This window comes from Dunckerocampus dactyliophorus, chromosome 11 (genome assembly GCF_027744805.1).
Source record: "Dunckerocampus dactyliophorus isolate RoL2022-P2 chromosome 11, RoL_Ddac_1.1, whole genome shotgun sequence".
Classification (NCBI taxonomy): domain Eukaryota; kingdom Metazoa; phylum Chordata; class Actinopteri; order Syngnathiformes; family Syngnathidae; genus Dunckerocampus; species Dunckerocampus dactyliophorus.
Window position 1 is genome coordinate 1,702,250 of NC_072829.1, and position 20,251 is coordinate 1,722,500.

The 20,251-nt window shown below is 45.0% G+C and overlaps 2 protein-coding genes across 9 annotated transcripts in view; one reads left to right on the top strand and one right to left on the bottom strand.

Annotated features, from left to right (window-relative positions):
* LOC129189481 (fermitin family homolog 3-like) overlaps positions 1-20,251 on the bottom strand; it is a 131,594-nt gene that overhangs the window by 83,933 nt on the left and 27,410 nt on the right. For all 4 annotated transcript variants that reach the window (XM_054791166.1, XM_054791164.1, XM_054791163.1 and 1 more), the window contains exon 2: positions 2,204-2,861. The gene's annotated coding sequence lies outside the window, so the exon portion shown is untranslated. The remainder of the gene's footprint in view (positions 1-2,203; positions 2,862-20,251) is intronic.
* Positions 1-20,251, top strand: part of macrod1 (mono-ADP ribosylhydrolase 1) — a 178,248-nt gene that overhangs the window by 66,011 nt on the left and 91,986 nt on the right. The window lies entirely within an intron of this gene.

The following is a 20,251-nucleotide window of genomic DNA, read 5'->3' on the forward strand; positions in this document are numbered from 1 at the left end:
CCTTACCGGCATCTCTGTTTTTCACACGCGCTGCCTCTCCAGCCACACACCCCTTCTCAGGTTTGTTTAGAGGAGGCGAGGAACATTCTCTTCCTGTCCCTGACACTCTTGTACTTTCCTCTTCGTCTGATGCGTTGTACAAACTGTGATTGGATCAATCTGTTCTATTCTGCCTCTCACTGGGATCTGGGCAGACTGGATTGTCCTGTGACCAGCGACCAATCCAGGGTCTGGTCTACCTTTTGGCCTACTAATTCAGCTGATATCGCTGTCTGTAGAAAATAAGACGACCGGATTCAATGAACGGCGGCCTCCGATAGTCTCCGGGTCAAGTAATGTTGTTTTATGGCAGTAGAGTCGTCCCTCGCTGCGTCGCGGTTTGTCGGTTTATCTGTTTGTTTGTGTTCAAAATAACTTGAAAAGTTCTGAAAGGTTTTGGTTGAAATTATCAGGAATTGTCGGAAATGGGATATCGAAGAACTGATAAAATTTTGGGGGTGTTCCGGATCACTGTCTGGATCCAGGAATTTTTTTCAAAGATTTTTTTCACATCGCAAGATAGGACCATTTTCAGCATTTGTGCATTAAAAGCCACAAAAAATGGTCAGAGCACTTGGAAAAAAATACAGGACAAGTTTCCGACACGTTCTACAAAATATGAAAGACTGATCCAGACAAGGAATCATTCCGGAATCCCAGAATATGAAAAAACAACAAATGAAGCTATAAAAACATGCAACTGTTACGTCCCTGCAGTGATGCCGTGCCCTGCGCCATGTGATGTCAACAAAAAATAATATGAAAAAAATACAAATAAATTCAATTTATTAATATGGAATCCTACGCTACTGAAATTCACTTATCATGCAAGGTCGGGTCTGGAACCAATGAACCGTTATAAACGAGGGATGACTGGAGGTGTGGTTGAAGTACCATGTGGTCAGCATCCAGCAGCTTAATCTACCTCTGCATGCGCTTTAAAAGGTTGCTCCTCAAACTCATGCGTGTTACACCTGTCGTACTACAATGACGTCACCAGTTTATTAATGCTGGCTGAGCAGTTTGCTCCTCACCGCTATAACATTGGTTCTGTTACTGCTGTGTTCTGCAGGATACTTGTTAGTAAATGACCATGTGGTCAAAGAGAGCTACATTTTCCTTTCGGCTTTCTCATGCACTCCATATCATTATTAAAGTAAAATGAAGTTGCTATATTTAATGAGTTTTCAGATTTAGGAAATAAAAATTACGTCCGATTATGCTTCCATTGAATACCCCACCCTCTTCTTGATTTAGGTCAGGGGTGTCCAAAGTGCAGCCCGCGGCTGTTTTTTTATTGGCCCGCGGCACATTCTACAAATATCATTTAAGAAGAAAACTAAACAAACAAAAAAAAAACAGAACCGAAATGGAAAAATCATTAGAAATGTTTCAAAAACAAAGACAAAATATTAAGACAAAAAAGTGGTAATCTAACAAGAAAAACTCGCATTTTAGGAGAATAACATCGTTGTATTATGAGGAAAAATAACATCATTTTAGTTGCATAAAGCTGAAATTGTAACGAAAAAGGCATTGTTTTTTTAAAGTCAACCTTATGAGAAACAAACAAAACAATGAATAAAGTTGTAGCTTTTTGAAAAATTGGGTTTGCTGAAAAAGTTGTAACGTTACGAAAATGAAGTCAAATCACGGGAATGACGAGATGACAAAAGGCCGACAAAGGCCGACCGTCCAGTCCGACGAATCCAACCTCTTTTCGGGCTACCCGCCTTAGACCTCCGACTGCCACGCGCGCACGGGCGAGTGTCCACTCTTGGCCACATTAGCCGCCACCCGACCGATGATCACATCTCGAGCCTCGAAAATTCACTACACCGTGCCAAGCGCCTGCCCCCAAATACCCCAAATACCGCATTCATTTAGAGCTTTTTAACATGCCACCCCTTTTGTGATTGGCGTTGAAAAGCTTTTTCACAGGAATCGGATGATTTTGATCGGAGCACCGCTAGTGCATATACATTGCATACTGTATACCCTTCCTTTGCTGTGTGCTGGTACTGTAGCCTGAACAGGATGCAGCTTCCCTGGTAGAACAGTGATGGCTGGGGTGTATAGCTGGAGTGGTTTCTTGGATAAAAACCTGACTAAGAGCGTGTGTAAGAGGCATTCATGATGTTAGGTATGATTGCAGAGGGCTAACCTGCTCAGTCTGTGCCTTTCACTTCCTTAGTGAGGATTGTGTTGGTCTTATATGAGCGATGCTGCAGTGGGTCCCGGTGCGCCGTCTTCCTCAAGCCGTTCAGATCTGTAGCCTAGTCCCTTGGAGCCGTGGAATGTTCCTCAGCTTGGATGAATGATGATAGGGATAATGATAGTCTTTACCGCAGGGCTCCAGTAGTAGCAACACCAGCATGGCTCAGGGCTACCACATTTGTGTGTTGTCTTTTCTTACTGCCAGGCTCTCTCGCTCGATCTGTGGGTAAAAGTGGTGGTGGGGGGGCTGTTAGGCCTGCCAAGTCAAGTCATCTTCACCGAGCGTCCACGGGCTTAATTCAGAACACACCCCTCCGACACCAAAAGGAGACAGTTGGCCAGACAGTCCAGAGACCGGTGTAGGGATCAAGGGTCCTTCTTGGAAGTCAAAGGCAACCCAGGATGTTCAGCGGGTCATGCAAAAAGTGATGCACCACGCAACAAGGGTGGGAACTATCAAGGATGATTGTTTTTCTTTCTTATTACAGTAGTCGTCCAATGTAGTCCACTTGCTTCAGGTTTGTCCCATTGGTCCAGTGTTTGCCAGAAGTGGTATCCTGGAGGTGCACTTGACTGGCGCTTGCCTCAGCAGGTCCTTATCGTCCCTGAAAAGACAAATATGATCACATCAATTGTAGCTTTGTTTGGAAATGGGACTTTCAAAACAAATTTCAGCTGTTTAGTGATTCATGCATTTGATATTCAGTCGGAAAAGGGTGGATTGCACCCTCAGGGGGTCTTGTTCACCAGTGAGGGAAGGTTGGAGCGTGAGGGCGACAGGCGGTTCGGCACAGCGTCTGCATTAATGCGGCCGCCGAGAAGTCAGCCGGAAGGCAAGGGTCGATCTATGTTCCCACCCTCACCTGTGGTCACGAGCTTTGGGTTGTGACCGAAAGAACGAGCTCGCGGATGCAAGCGGCTGCAATGAGGTTCCTACGTAGGGTGGCTGGACTCGCCCTAAGAGACGTCTCCCTGGTGAGTGTTCCGGGCACGCCCAGCCGGGAGAAGGCCCCGGGGCAGACCTAGGACACGCTGGAGGGATTATGTCTCACAGCTGGCCTGGGAATGTGACCCGGACCCGGATAAGCGGAAGAAAATGTATGGATGGATGATACTCGTTGTTCTCTGGCAAGAATACATTTCAAGAATCAGTGAGGGGATTGGTGATTCTCAGTGACATCTCCTGGAAATATCTTGACTTCAGCAAGTGTTTGTGCAGTTTTAGCCCTGGAAAGAGACAAACCAACAGGCAGTCTTAGTGAATCAAATTTAATTAGTGAGACGGGGCTGCTTTTTCCATTGGTTCCGGGCCAGTTCATTAACTGCAGTTTAGGGGGGAATCAAACTAAAAGTGTTGGACGCGAGAGCTCTCAATATTTCTGGCTCATGACACCCATTAAATGACGTGATGCCTGCTTGCACTCCCAGTCACTCGCTGCTAATAGTGCAGTGAATCTCCCGCAAATTACGTTACAAAATGTTCGTCCTTGCGTCCCACAGTCATGAAATACGCCAGCCACAGAACACTTGAACACTACACACTGTACTGCACGCTGCCTCACAAACGTGGGACAATACTGTAAAAATGGAACTGATAGTCTTGCTGTGTGTTGACTCATTGTCAGTGGACAGTAAATATATACTGCTATGCAAGCTGTACACTGACTACTCTAAAGTATATCCAATCTAGTTTTCTATAGTATTGTTCCTTGAGAAGGTATCATCAAATTCAGCTGAAATGTCAAAATGCCATCCATTGTTTATTTCAATTTAAAAAGTGTGGCCTGGGGGCCATTTGTGGCCCACAGCTATTTTTTTTTTTATTGGCCCACAGCACATTCTAAAAATAGAATTTAAAAAGAAACTAAAAAAATAAAAAGCAACAGCAAAAATTTTGAAATCAGCATTATAAAGAAAAATGTCATTTTAGTAGCATAAAGCTAAATAAAGAAAAAAACAAATTTATTCCAAAGAGGAAAAGTTGTACTTTTACCAGAATAACATTATAATGTGAGGAAAAACAACCTCATTTTAGTAGCGTCAAGTTGAAATATAAAATATTTTTTAAGTCGTAATATTATGACAAAAAATTTTTATTTAAAAAAAAAACAACAAAAATTGAAACATCAGCAGTAATTTTACAAAAATAAAGTCAAATAGTAAGATAAAACAAAGTTCCAGTCATAATAACTTAATGAGAAGCAAACAAAACAATGAATGAAGTTGTAATTTTTGAAAAATGAGTTTGTGGAAAACGTTACAGGGTTACAAGAGTCCAAACAGTTGGAAACATTTGGCAGACAACAGCACAAATGGACAAAATGGCTGGAAAAATATTAAGAGATTAAAGTCGCATTCTAACAAGAAAAAATAGTACGCGTAATATTAGGATGTAGAATAATGTCATTTTAGTAGCATAGAGTTGAAATATTAAAGAAAAAATGTTATCTTTCAAAAGTTGTAATATTATGGGACAGAAATAAAAGAAAATATTGAAAAATATATAGAAAATATAGAAAAAGTAATTATTAGAAAATTAGGTTGTGGAAAATGTTGTAATATTATGCAAATAAAGTCAAAATATTCTGAGAATAAAGAAAAAGAAAATTGACATAGATTATTTAAGAATAAATTTAAAAAAATGGTCCCAAAAAGCGCAAATAGCAAAGTTTTTTAATAATAATGAATAATGTGATTATTCACCCGTATCCCAACTTCTTAGCATGCAAAATATCAAAGTGGCCCTTGTTCATCATGTGGCCCTCGCTGGAAAACGTTTGGACACCCCTGATGTCACCTCCACCTCCATCTGACGTGCTCACAAGGCGCGACAAAAGAGAAAGAAACCTCTACCCTGTTTTCATAGCTTTGTTGAGACGCCACCAAGTGTCCCAAGTGGAACAGAACGCCACATTCACGGCCACAGGCTGAGTAATTATCCCCGTCTCATTAGGCAAGCCTTTTGAAATGAAGTACATTGAAAATGTTTCGTGAAGGCGGTGCTGTATTTGTAGAAAACAAAATTCCCAGCGTGGGACCGTGTTTTAAATCTTTTTTAATTTCTTTACATTTGTTGGCGCTTTCATTAAGCACCACATGCTAAGTGATTGCACCTTGAGCGCGGACTCAAACTCCCAGGTGAGCGCTGGCTTTTGCGAGACAAGTCCTGATCAGGAATACAGAGTGTACAGAGACAGGCTCATCAAGGCCATTAGCTGCTCGGCTGCGTTGGCTGGCTGTGTTCCCTCCATCCCAGGAATAAGTAGACTACATAACCAACTGGGACATTATGGTGCTGTTTGCTTAAGCACAAATAGAGACAAATAAAGCTGTCCTCCTTTTTGTTTTCAAAGGAACCCACATGCTTAGAGGAACTTGGTTAAGCGGGCTTATGTGTGTCGATATTTTTATCATAAAACCGTACTTACCCCGCCGCCACAAATGAAAAGGAATGGGGTTAAAATGGCGGTGCCGTTAAGGGAGGCAGTTCGAGCTGCGTGTGGTGGGGTAAATATAAAGCAGACTTGCTGGTTTGTGGCATCGTAATCTGATTCATTTTTGCAGTGTGTGGCTACGACGTGTAATGAAAACCGCTTGGCAAGGCTAAACGAGCGCTGTCTGGTAAACACAATGTCAATAGTCGCAGACAGTCTGGACAAATTAGGAGCTCTACGCTTTGCGCCTTGTTTGCTTTATGCAATGACAAAGCCGTTAAATCTAGTCATCTATCAGTGGTCCAATACCACGGTACAAGAATTCATGCTTGGCCACTGGACTTTTCAGAATTGGACCTCAGTTGTCAGGGCATTCATCACAACTGGACTGTTAGGTTGTCTCAGAAGGCGTTTGGCCTCTCTAGCACAAGACTAGAACTGTCCTATCTAGTCAGACTAGAGCTGTCCTATCTAGTCATTGAGCATGAACCTATGAAGCCTGCTTGGACGACGACCAAATAGGACAACCTTAGTCTTGTCTCGTCTAGTCAGGCTAGGGCTGTGCATGAACTTATGAATCCTGCTCGGACAATGACTAAATAGGACATCTCTAGTCTTAGAGCTGTCCTATATAGTCGTTGAGCATGAACCGATGAAGCCTGCTTAGACATCTTTAGTCTTGTGCTGTCTAGTCAGACTAGAGCAGTCCTACCCAGTCGTTGAGCATGAACCGATGAAGCCTGCTCAGATGAGAGGCGAAACGTCTTCTCTGGCAACCTGAACACTGCAGGTGCAATCGATTCAATGCCCTGAGAATACAATGGCTTGGATGTCACAGGCAATTGGACCACAGTTTTACCCAAAGTATTTCTATAAATACCCTACCTCATAAGAACTCAGTTCAGTGAGCATCAAAGGATTTAATCTGCTTTTTGGGGATATTTTTGCCACATCCCAAAAGAAGGACCACCGTCCTGCGTGACGTCAACGTGCTGAACAAGTGCTCACTCAGTTCAGCAACCATCAAAGCATTAAAGCCTGACATGGTTTGCTTTTTCTTTGGCTTTATGGGGATATTTTTGCTGTAATAGAAGGACCACTGGTCATGCACGACGTCACCTTTGGTGTCAACGTACTGAGGAAATCCCCGGTTCAGCTCGGATCAAAATATAGAATCTTAGCATCTGCTTTGCTTTTTCTTTGGCTTTTTGTGGCTATTTCAGCCACAGATGTTCCGTCGTGCACGTGAGGTCGCGTTACGTGTCCGCATACTTAACGGGTGCTCAGTTTGGCAGATATCAAAAGATTAAATCTTGCTTTTTCTTGATTTTTGCAACACGGATAAAAAAGAGGTCACCGACATGCATAACGTCACTGGAAATGAGCATCAAAAGATTAAAGGAGTGTGTTTTGCTTTTTGTGCCTTTTTTTGCAACACTATTAAAGACTGAAGTTAAGACTTGAGCATATTGTTGTAGTTTTGTTTCCTAAGAGCAGTTAACTTATTTCTATTTCTATTACTGGTCAAATGTTAAGCTCCCGTAACAATGCCAGTATAGCCTTAAAAGCGGATTTTTCCCATATGGCTGTTCTGTTTTAACAACACAGTCATTTCCTGGGTCCTGCGGTCACATCAGAGCCGTGACAGAGGCGGGACAATGCCTATGTGGCTGTCCAACAAGTATTAAATACGTCACGCCGGACGCCGTTGCGGTCATCTTGCATACAAGCGCTTTACTGAATTCTCTATAAAAGGCACCGGTGGGCTAACGCTACGGTTCTGACGCCCAGATTTATGCGGGATGGCTGCAACCAACCCCGTTCATGTGCCGTGTATGAACAGCAAATGTCACCTTCAATGACACTTTTACCGCTGGATGAGATTGTGAGCTCGAGGCAGTGTGAATCAGAAAAGGGAGTTGGGAGCTAGAAAGCCAAGCATTTGGGTGGAAGTGAAAGTGGCGTCAGAGTTGCGAGAGGGTTGGAAGAAAGCGTGTGACACTTTGGTGTCACATCACACCGTGCGTGGTAACTGGAGGCTTATGCGGGAGATAGCGTGAATATTATCACACCACACTCATCTGACAACTGCATGGAAAAAGGAGTTTCCCGCTGTAGTTGAGGGTAAAAAGGTGAAATGATTTACCTTTTTCTTGAAATGAAGAACTAACTCTTCTTCCACCTTCGAAAAGATGAATATTTGTATTAAATGGAATATTTCTACATTTGATATTTGGACTGCAGCCCGCATCAGCATTACAGGCTGATAGCTTTTGTCAGTGGAAAATGTGCCCTCTCTTTTCTGATATTAAAAATGCTACAAACAATGACAGCCTTGATGGAACTGCAAATACGTTTCCCCCCGCCCCTGAAACACTCCCAGCCTTCTATTTATTCACTTGAACATTAGTGAGAAATCGTAGAGGAGAATGAAAAAGAGCCATTTTTCACCAGCATTGTTGGCAATATCCTCTCAGACAGATCAATCAATGCGGGTCTTTTTTTTTTCACTCCCACCCGCCTCCACTCTTAACTTGTCCTGCCCCGTATAACGGAGAGAGCATCTCATTGCCGGGGGGGACACAAATCACTCTTGCTCGTGTGCGACAGTCGATGACAACAACGTAACCTACATGCGCTACATGTGACCTTCACTGCGGCTTCTATCTTCCATCTTTTACCGTTTGCCTCTTCGCTGTGTACAACACTGCATATGTTTTGTGCGGAAATAGCAAAGCTATATTATTTATTTATGTATTTATTTTAACACTTTTTTTCTCAGCTCTTTTTCCCCCTTTCTTTCATCACAGGTTCATCTGGCTACCGAGAAAAAAAATATTGTATATAGAGAGGCCGCACTTGTGTATACAGTCGTCCCTTGCTATATCGCGGCACGAACATCGCTCCCTCGCTATACTGCAGTTTTTCAAAAGCAGTTACTTAACATACGATGGCTTTGTGCTAGGCCTATTATTAGTCCAAAAATATTGAAAGACAAGTTATATGCCGTAGTGTGGTCACTAGGCATCAGTAATGTAAAAAAGGTTCTCCTCTCATTCCGTGTGGAAGTGGTAAGTGTTTGGCTTCTTTGTCCTTCTTCCCCACTCTGTTTGAAACACTTTCTTAAGTTTAGAACCTGGAGAGGCTAAGTAGTTAGCTCGCTATGCTAGTGGAGGCTGGCTGTCATGTCCCTGCAGTGATCCCATAGCCTGCACAATGTGATAATAGGAGTGTAAAAGTGACTATTGGCGTGTTATTTCATGTGTACAGGGCTCTAATAATGTTAATATCTGTATTTACAACAGGTTGTTCTAGCTATGAAAATATTCAGTTTATTAATATTGAATCCTACTTTGTGGAAATTCACTTATCGAGGTCTGGTTTGGAACCAGTTAAGCGCGATTAACAAAGCATTGCTGTATTTGTAGTTGCCCTGTGTGTATCTGCTTATGTTGTGTCTTCTCTTATTTTTATCTGACACCATGGCTACGGTATGGTTAGTGTTCTGTGTCGTCGTCACCCTTCTGATGTAGCTGCTGTGTGCCTAATGAGTGACCTTGAACAATGTTGTACTGCCATTGTTAATCAAGCGCTGGCTTGAAGATAAATGGTTGCAATCACAAATAAACGTTATAAGTTTAGAGTTAAAATTAGGGGTGCATGAAGTAGCGGACAGATAACTATCAAGCCGATATCAGGGAATTATGACGTCATTCTCAGATGACGATAATTAAAAAAACACTCCAACTAGGTGAGATTACCCGTACTGTGCGAGTGAGCAAGTCAAGAGCTCCTTAACGCTAACGCCCTGTCGTAACTTCCCCTGAGCTCACTTGTAAACATTCCTAGGAATACAATTTGCATGCTAGTTGTACCAAATACTCCGCGATGAGGGGAAAAAAACCCATCGAACACACAAAAAAACCTTATCAGCGACCTGAAACGACAGCGCCGCGGCCTTATACAGCAGTGAGGCAAATTTATGGCTAAATTCTAATCTTGTGACATCTCCTTTACTTCAGAACTACTAGTAATTGTTTAAATACTGTGCTGCTCGCTAGTCAGTGAGGAAGCGGGAGCTCTTTCTTTGGCACGAGCCAATCACGAGCTAAGAGTGCATTCACAACTAGCTTGTCAAACCCTTGGAAATCACAGGAGGTCATTATATGTACCAGTATAACAATATAACAGTGTAACTCACACTGTCATCTTTCAAAGAACACCAAAGTCATCACACAGCAACTTAACACTCAAAAGGCATACCTGAAAAACATACAAACATGTACCAATATGAGTTAAAAATGAAAAAAAAACTCTTTTAAACGTTTCCCATAATGGCTTTGTGTCTGAGCAATGCATTAATTGGGGCGCTGCAAGGACGTCAGCCTTCCTCTTGAGTCCAGGCTCCTCTGGCTCCCTCTGGTGGACAGAGGCGACATTGCAGCGCCATGCATCCATTTTCCATGCTGCTTGTCCTCCAATGAAATGCTTGGCTCAAACGAAATGCATTAGGGGGAAAACTCGTACATGTTGGTACATGTTTGTATATTTATATTGAGTGGTATATTGAGTGTTAAGTTGCTGTGTGATGAGTTTAGTGTTGTTTGTAAGATGACACCGTGAGTCAGACTGTTATATTGAGTAATGACGTCCTGCAATTTCTAATGGGTTGACAAGCTCGTCCTGAGTTTTTTCATAGCTCGCGATCGGCTCCTGTCAAATAAAAAGCTGCCTGGTCCTCACGGACTCGTGCGCGCCACAATATGCCATTGACGTGGACACGTGCGGCTTATACACCGGTGCGGCTTATACATGAATAAATCTGTATTTTCCTCTAAATGTATTGGGTGCGACTTATACGCTGGAATTTTACAGTTTGTGTGCTGTAACGCTGTTTAGATGGACATGAAATGCAGAAATGTATGTTTTCATACAGGCTTATTATACTACATACTGAGAGATGTATCTAATATTGTAGCTCGAGAGGGACACAAAACAGTATTAGAAACAGTGCGACGTTAGCTCGGACGATAATAAACATATTACTACCGTAAATGAATACCTCTCTGGCAGTCAGTTAAAGCTAAGCTGTTGTAAGTCAAACACACAGAGGACAATCCGCTACATACTACAGGTGCTTTTCCTTTTTTTACCCCCTCTAAGCTCCTCTGGATGACCTTCTATTTGCATTAGTGCAGATTTGAAACATTTTAATAGACAGGGGCGGGGAAATTAACCATATTAAATCTCCATTTCCATCAAAGCTTTGCTCCGTCAGGCAGTTGAGAAAAATAGCGAGCAAAGAAAAGTGACAGCTGTGATACTTGGCAAATGTGCTCGCTCTGTAGGGAGCTAGGAGACAGGAAGCGAGGGGAGTAGGAGCTAGGGATTAATAGCGGGACTGAATAGCGAGCTCTCTGTAATCATGCGGCTGTCTAACCCCGGTGTTAGCGAGGTTGATGAGCACGCGCCCCGCTGACGCGCGCGCTCTCCGCATCCACTCCGCTGAATATTAAAACGGGGAAGAGAATTCCTCAGAGCCCCATTGTCAGGCGGGCCGATTGTTCTCTCCTGGCCTTTAGCTCGCCACACGTCTGCGTGTTTTTTAGTATTACTGCGCACGTCCGTGTCTGCAACGTGTGCTTATGCATATTATGGCCCCATCCTCGCAGCATGTGGCGCCTGCCTGCAGCCGAGGAGCAGTTAAACACGCCAGTCGGGGTGATGGGTTGAGCGTTCGAGGCGCGTCGTGGCCCATAAAGGGGAGCGGCCCGGGTGCAATCCAACCAGCCGTCGGGGCCAAATATTTGCAATTATTTCACCTGAAGGCGCCATTTGTTAAAATGAACATTCTCATTAAAGTTGGCGGTGTGAGAAGTCGAATGCGTCCTTGCAGTCTATTTGGGGTATGCAAAGTTAGTATGTGTTCACTCATTTGTCTACTCGTGTTTCTATTTGGGGTGGTGCAAAATATACGTAGATATCACAATATTGTATATTACTATTAGTGATGCATGATATCTTTTTTTTCAAACTGATACCGCTAACTTTCTGCTTCTCAAGACCGATACCGATACCTTTTTAATATCTACTTTTTAAAATGTTTGCTTTGAGTGTAGTTTGTGCACACCTGGAAGTAAGGAGGAGTGGAACAAATCAGGATTTGACCAACTGCCTGTTGATGACATCACTACTAGCACATCACTACTATCAGGAGAACCAGAGTATAGAGGGGGAGGAGCCACCTGCTGTGGCCTAGCAAGGTGCACTGTATTCGGGCACACGCTCCGAGCAGCCGTGATACCACGGAGGTCTCTGGCAAACCTTTTGCACTTTTCAGGTGGCTGATCAGGTTTTTTGTGTGCTCGATGATTATTTTCCCCCTCATTGCGGAGCATTTGGTACAACTAGCACACTAAATGTCTTTGTTGGAAAGTGAATGTTTATTGACACCTGAGCTCTGGGCTAGTTACGACAAGGAGCGTTTGGTTTGCTCACCTGCACAGTACGGGTAATCTCGCCTCATTGGAGCGTTTTTTAAAAATGATTAGTGATCTGAACTATTTTTAATGTGACCAGCTTTATCGGTATGACATCATAATTCAATATGAATCTCCATATTCTCCTCAATCACCAATCAAGACATCTTTTATTACGTTTAAGGGTTAAGAATGGAGCTGACTTGCTTTAAAAATAAAAACCCAAGTGTCAGCGACCTCGGATAATGAAAATAATGTTTTGAGCAAAATTCTGACAATCAAATTGTCAGGTCAAGACTAAGTGGGTGAATTTGCAATGAAACTACAGTGGAACCTTCATCAAAGTCAGTTAGTTCCAGAAAGTCAGACTCTAACCGAAACGGACGCAAACAAAATCTTTTTTTCTCATAAGAAATCATTCAAATCCAATTCATCTTTTCCAGAAAGCCAAAAATGTTAAAGGAAAAGTGCACTTTTGGGGGGGGATTTTGCCCATCATCCACAGTCCTATGTGAGACGTGAACACGCATGCCTTTCCTTTGCTGTGCCGTCTAAAGATATAAAAACAGCTAAAAAGAGGCAGCTAAATAGGCAGCCTTTTGAAAAAAAGTCCAAAAAGTGCCAACAACGCTCCACGTACATAAAGTGACCTGCATATTAACCAAGCTACAGCAACATTGTTAAAGTAGTCCACACGTGTCAAACTCAGGCCCGGGGGCCAAATCCGGCCTGCGCTGCAACTTCATCCGGCCCGCGGATCTGTTTGGAAAATAGCATTGAGTTGGCCCGCCCCGCGGACCTTATCAAACAAAGTGCTTACAGCGATCTGAGTAAGTTAGCGATTCCTCCGATACTCGTCTGGCATTTTCATTTTAAAAGCATTTATGTATTTATTTCATTGTCTTTGTCACAAACCTTTTCACGTCACAAAATGACGATGTGCAAACGGCACATTGTTGATGTCAGATCGTGTTTTATACACAAACAGGAACAAATAAAGTATTCGATCGTGTAGCACACGGCACACACAGCTAGCAAGTAGTGCACTCGCTAGCGCCCCGCCTCTCCCCACTGGGACAAAGACACTGACTGACAGGAGGGTTCACTCACTCTGTTCATGCCTCCTATAGAACCAACATGCCCAGGTGTTGAGACAGAGACAGATGAGACAGTTGAGACAGATGCACAGAGTGAACCCTCCAGCCTGTTTGGTAGAGAGGAGGAGGAAAACAAACACGCATGCACATGTCAATACTGTATATGGATATATTTATAGTGCCACTAATTGATTCATTGTTTATCATGACAGGCCTATTAGCATCAGAACCAATGTTGGTTACTTTATGGTAAGTGAATATTGAAGTAGTTTCACTTGTAGCGACCAGTGGGCTGTTATTGGTTGTCATTTTCCTCATTGTCCAACGCCGATCACGCAATATATTGATTACTGTGATATTACCGTTATGTCACAATACATTCCTCAGAGCTTGTTTAGGCGTGTCCATGTGGATTTATATATGAGTGTGTGTGGAAGACTGTTTAACTAACCCGCACACGTAACATTCCCATCTCTGCTTCCCTGTTTCTCATTTACGGAGCTGGCGGCAGAAAGAAGCGGCGTCGACGGGGACGGGGGAGTGAGGGGGAGAAAGAGAAAACAAGTGATTGCAGAAGGAGCATGGAGGAAGGGAGGGAGGGTGAGCAGTGCTAAAGGTTCATGCAGGAAAAATGAAGGCTGCCTGGTGTAAAAGGGGTGGGAAGAGGGCGAAGAAGGCACGGCCTGGGAAGAGGGGGAGATAGAGAGGCGGTGAGGAGGAGGAAAAGAGGCGGAGGAGGAGGCAGCAGATTTATGAAGCCATTGGAATGTAATTTGGAGGCAGAAATTACTGTCAGCCTGTGCAAGGTTTAAAGTCGCTGAGGCCTGAATCCAGGGCCTGCCTCCGTGTGCGTGTGCGTGGAAAGCATCACACACAAATGCAACGCAGAATAATAGCACAGAAGCTCTGACCTGCAGCTACTTGTCTTCCATAGTGGATGTGCGTGTGCAGTGGGCCTCCACGCATGAGCGATATGACGACATGGCATCAGAACATAACCCAGCTTTCATATTTAGCAGCTGGTATTTCATCCATGCTTGAAGACACACACACACACACACACAGTTTTGTCCGCCCCGCAGAGTCGGTGCAAGGTGTGGGTATGGACAGAAGGAAGGTTGGGTGCAGGTTTGGGAGTGACAAGGAGCGAGCCAGGAAGGTATTGGTGAGAAATGGGATAGAGCGAGCGAGAGACTCTTAAGAGGGCCTGAAACGAGGAGTGTGAAGGATGTGACTGGCTTTCCAACGCACAGACACACAGCTTCCATTTAGCGGGAGGCGGCCAGAGAAAGAGAGAGACGAGGGGAGCGACCGAGCAGGGATAATCAGCAAACATCTGAAGGCAATACAGCGTCCCCCCTCCCCGTCGCCCCCTCCACTTGCACACACACACACACACACGCACACGCACGCACAACTGGTGGAAGCCGTGGACACATCCTGGATATTTTTCCCCACCACCGTCAGCAAAAAGAACATGAAAGCTAATAGAAGATGTGATTAGTGCATGCGTGTGTTTTACGTGCTAAGTCGCACTCACAGAGATTAGCGCCCGTGTTTGTGCAGATGATTGGTATGTGTTTAATATGTATGCGTTTGCTCCGTGATGGACCCATATGGCGTCGCTCATTTACATACAGCAGGGATGGAAGTTATATGAGGCGTAGCCTCTTACCTACGAGGAAAAATGCAAAACAATAAGCACTCTGATGAGTTCTAATCAGTGACCTTGCTGCTCCAAATGAGTATAAACATTAATAGACTAGAAACACCTGCACAATGGAAGGAACCGTGCTAGAAATTCTATAATAATGCTCAGTGTTATAATATGCAACCGCAGCCATCTTAAAGCTCCTGTGTTTGACTATTTTTCAACTATTTTAAAAGAGTTTTAGAGTATTGGAAGTCTTGCGTCCAAATGAAGGAATTTAGACGGTGCTTTATCGTAAGCCCGACTGGGGTGTCTGCAGCTTTATTGCAGGGGTGAAAAACGACCAGAGGCACGTATATTCTTGCTCCCAGCTCGACTTAACGATCCACAGACATTCTCAACACACAAAACACACTTCTGGCCTTCAAAATAAGAGCGCCGTTTGCCACATCTTGTCTAATTGTGTGAAGAAAATAAGGGTGTGATAACAAATATCTTGCATTAACAATGCAATTGGAATTGCATCGTGACTACATCTTCCTTAACCGCAAGCACGGGCGTCACAGTTTGTTGAAGATTTTGCAGCAATGTGTGCAGAGGCTGACATCCCTTTGGAAAAGGTAGCCAGGCTACGTCCATTTCTCAGTTAGTGGACAAACTTGGCCAAGAATGTATAGCAAACCATAAATGTACCCAAAAAGCATACGCTCTATGCTGGCAAAATAAGTGCAAAATGTCATAAAACAGAATCTGGGAAGAAATCAAACTGATGTCATGAGGCCCTACGCAGAGTCTCGCCCTGAACGGTTAGCCCGTCTGTGTGACATGCGCCGTAATATTCAGACCCTCGTCAAATCCTGTGTACTTCCTGTCCCCGTGACGAGGACCACAGTCAGTGATGTGCTTGCGAATAAAGAAAAATAAATGAAAAGTGGACACTTGTGCTGCCCAAAGTGGTGCGGTTCCGAGCATAATCCAGGATTTGGAGCAGAAAATAATATCAGCAGAATGTAGGCACCAGCGTTCAACAAGCCTCCAGTAAGTTGAGCACTAATCCTTTCCCTTTTCCTGTCACAAATTGAATAAAGGAGCGAGATGCACACAGCGGTTTGCTTATACGCTGACAGGCAGGAATGATGTTCTCTACCGAGGCTCTTATCACTTTTAGTCCACGTTTTGATCCTTTTGAGCTTTATTGTCAAACATAATGGGCTTCATCCATCCATCCATCCATCCATCCTTCCATCCATCCATCCATCCATCCATCCATCCATCCATCCATCCATCCTTCCATCCATCCATCCATCCATCCATCCATCCTTCCATCCATCCATCCATCCATCCATCCATCCATCCATCCATCCATCCATCCATCCTTCCATCCATCCATCCATCCATCCATCCATCCATCCATCCATCCTTCCATCCATCCATCCATCCATCCATCCATCCATCCATCCATCCATCCATCCATCCATCCATCCATCCTTCCATCCATCCATCCATCCATCCATCCATCCATCCATCCATCCATCCATCCATCCATCCATCCATCCTTCCATCCATCCATCCATCCATCCATCCATCCATCCATCCATCCATCCATCCATCCATCCATCCATCCATCCATCCATCCATCCATCCATCCATCCTTCCATCCATCCATCCATCCATCCATCCATCCATCCATCCATTCATCCATCCATCCATCCATCCTTCCATCCATCCATCCATCCATCCATCCATCCATCTTCTTCTGCTTATCCGAGGTTGAGTTGCGGGGGCAGCAGCCTAAGCAGGGAAGTCCAGACTTCCCTCTCCCGGCTACTTCTTCCAGCTCCTCCCGGCCGATCCCGAGGCGTTCCCAGGCCAGTTGAGAGACATAGTCTCTCCAAAGCCTCCTACCAGTCGGACGTGCCCAGAACACCTCCCTGGGGAGGCGTCCAGGAGGCATCCTGACCAGATGCCCCAGCCACCTCATCTGGCTCCTCTCAATGCGGAGGAGCAGCGGTTCTACTCCGACTCTCTCCCGGATGACAGTACTTCTCACCTTACCTCTAAGGTACAGCCCAGCCATCCTACGGAGAAAACTCATCTTGGCCTCTTGTACCCGCCATCTTGTCCTTTCCGTCGCTACCCAAACATAGATTGACCGGCAAATTGAGAGCTCTGCCTTTCAGCTCAGTTCCCTCTTCACCACAACGGACCGATGCAGAGTCTGCATCACTGCAGATGCCCATCTGGCATCTCGCGTTCCATCCTTCCCTCACTCGTGAACAAGACCCCGAGGTACTTGAACTCCTCCACTTGCGTCAGGATCTCGTCCCCGACCCAGTAATGGCGGCACGCCACCCTTTTCCGAGCGAGAACCGTCCATGGACTTGGACGTGGAGGTGCTGATTCTCATCCTAGCCGCTTCACGCTCACGCTCACGATCCAGTGAGAGTTGAAGATCACAGCTCGATGAAGCCAGCAGGACCACATTGTCTGCAAAAAGCAGAGACCCAATCCGGCCGCCACCAAACCCAAACCGGAGGCGTTGAGGGGATCCGGCATTCTGTCCATAAAAGTAATGAGCCGACTCGGCAGCCCTGGTGGAGTCCAACCCTCGCTGGAAACGAGTCTGACTTATTAGCAGCAATGCGGACCAAGCTCAGGCACCGGTCACACACGGACCGAACCGCTTGAATTAGGTGGTCCAGTACCCCGTACTCTCGGAGTACTCCCCACAGGATTTCTCAGTCAAATGCCTTCTCAAAGTCCACAAAACACATGTGGGCTGGTTGGCCAAGCTCCCATGCGCCCTCAAGGATCCTGCCTGATGTGCTTCTTTTGTTGATGAGAGGAAATGCGTCAAAACGCTGACAAAACGTCCACACGAATGTGTCCCACATTGTCATGGACACGTCGGTATCGGCTGTCCCGCCCAGACAGACGCCCGCTCATGCAAGTACCTCCTGCACGCGTACGGAAATAAACCTGGCATTAATTCTCTGCTCTTCTGAACTTAGTGACTTTCTAACAGTTACTCAAACCAGCCTTCTATTTCTTCCTTTTTCCCTCCCTCTAGCGAGTAATAACGACGCCCTCATGGCCTGTGACAACACAGCCTCCCACTTACACTTTCTGAAAAGCAGCCGTCTTCTCTCCTCTCACTCTTCAGCCGCGTTGAGGTCAATTATGTCTGACTGTGCTTCCACAGTAGGCAGCAGCAAGGTGTTAAATAGGAAAATGTGGACGTTTCAGCATCCTTTTTCCTGACATTCATCAACCTTGCACACTTCATCCAGCACGTTTGCTACTCTCTCCTTTCCCATTCAGTGTCAATGTAATGTATCTCTGCAACTGTTCTGCAGCGTGTCCACCCTCCTGCTTTGCATATACACTCAACTTATTACGCTCCCATGAACTGGAGGCCATCGCTGAGATAGTGGCGTTATAATTAAAGTGTTTGAAACGAACGAACGCATGTTTGCTTCAGTGTAAAGGCTGTCTCAAACCAAAGAATATACGATGAGAGCACGTGGTGAGTCCTACTGAGAGGGATGGATGGACGGCAGCATGGATGAGGACGGACAGGGAGACAAAGTGAGCTGTAAAATCTTTGCCCCGGAGGAATTGGGCTTCCAAAAAGAGGGGAAGCAAGAGTTGGGGATGCGGTGACTTGAGGAGGAGGAGGTGGAATATAGAGTAGAGATGAGTCGGGAAAGACAAGACAAATAATGAAATGAGCGGAGTGATGGGGGAGTCACGCACAGTGCACAGCGCTCTCACGACAATGTCATCCCGAACGTAACGCACGGCCGTTAGTAGCAGAAACAAGAAAGATGTATCCTAAGGCAGCGAAAGCCTTTGTGATGTTTAAAGAGGACTCTCACAAAGACATAAAAAGTCATGGTGGTAGACAGCCACAACGTACACTGAAGCCACCGTAGGATTTCTTCTTGCAGTACGAAAGTCATCACATGATGCCGCCATGACCTCTGCCAACAAAAGTAAAAACAAATAAAACAATGTTGTGTAGTGTTGGATTTGCTAGCTAGTCGGCGGCGTCCCGGGTCATAGATCATGTTGGGCATCCTTTGAAGTGAACAATCAGACTTGTTTTCTACGGATTCCCAAGCAAAATCCTGAATAAACTGCCGCCCCTTTACTTACCCACACCCACCCTTGCGACCGTATCACCCCTGCCCTCCAAAACCTCCGCTGGTTTTCCGAAATACGTATTTAAATGACGACTAGTAGTTCTGAACGATGCGAGATGTCACGAGATCAGCCCATGACCACACGGGCATCCTGAAACCCTGGGTTACGTTGGCAGGAGACAGACGTCATCGATTGTTTGACTCCCCTGATTCTGACTGCTTAGAGGAAGTCTGACGTAGTGCATCACAGGCGGGGGGTCACTGACTTGGTGTTTCATGGTGTCGGGTGCGGACCCTCCTTTGCATGATATCACTGTGTTTCAAATGTTGCACTGGGATGGCCACTCTTTTTTTATGAAGGTAAGCCAAACTTTCGAGCCGCTTCTTCTTTCTTGCCGTGCATGGCTATTTCTTACGGTCGGCAAAGTGGGCGTCTAAACTAGGAATCTGGAAAAAAAAATGTCAACGAGAATCGCAGTGTTAGTCCCGGTTGTCACCGACGCTCCAGACTGGATGCCCAACGCTGCGTATCATCCACCATCCTTACGTGAGACATCAACGAACAAAGAAATGCCTTCTAAAGGTTCCTCTGAAAAAACCTCCAAAAAGGCTCCATTTCCGTCATGTGACCTGCATATTAACCAAACTACAGCAACGTTGTTATTATTATTGTTATTAACACTGTTACGCCCAAGAACTACTTCACCTCGCCACACCACACCGGCTAGCTGCTAGCTGGCTAGCTGCTAGCCGGCTAGAGGCTACCTTCACCACACACTCGCTCACGACGCCTCAGGCCACTCGCCAAGGTAACGCTACGTACTGGAGCTGCCCCCTCTGCCGCTGTGTTTTTGTTTTGGCGTTTGGAACAGTTAACGCTAGGTGTAGCGTTCCTTTCTATGTTGCTGTGTGAAATCAATCAATCCAGTCATACAACTGCATGTCAATAAATCTGAACTGTCCCTTTAAGATCACAGACAACATGCGCCATGGCTGCAAATCCACTTTATGGCCGTTCCATGGATCTACTGTGTATCCCACTGGAAGATTCCCAGACACTTTTCCAAAATCGTATCTTTTTTCTCATTGTTATATACGACTTTGTGCGATGGCAGGTTTACAGAAAACTTGATGTATTTTTTTACTTGGTGGTCTTCTACTTTAGTAATCTTGTTGTCCATGTTGGAGT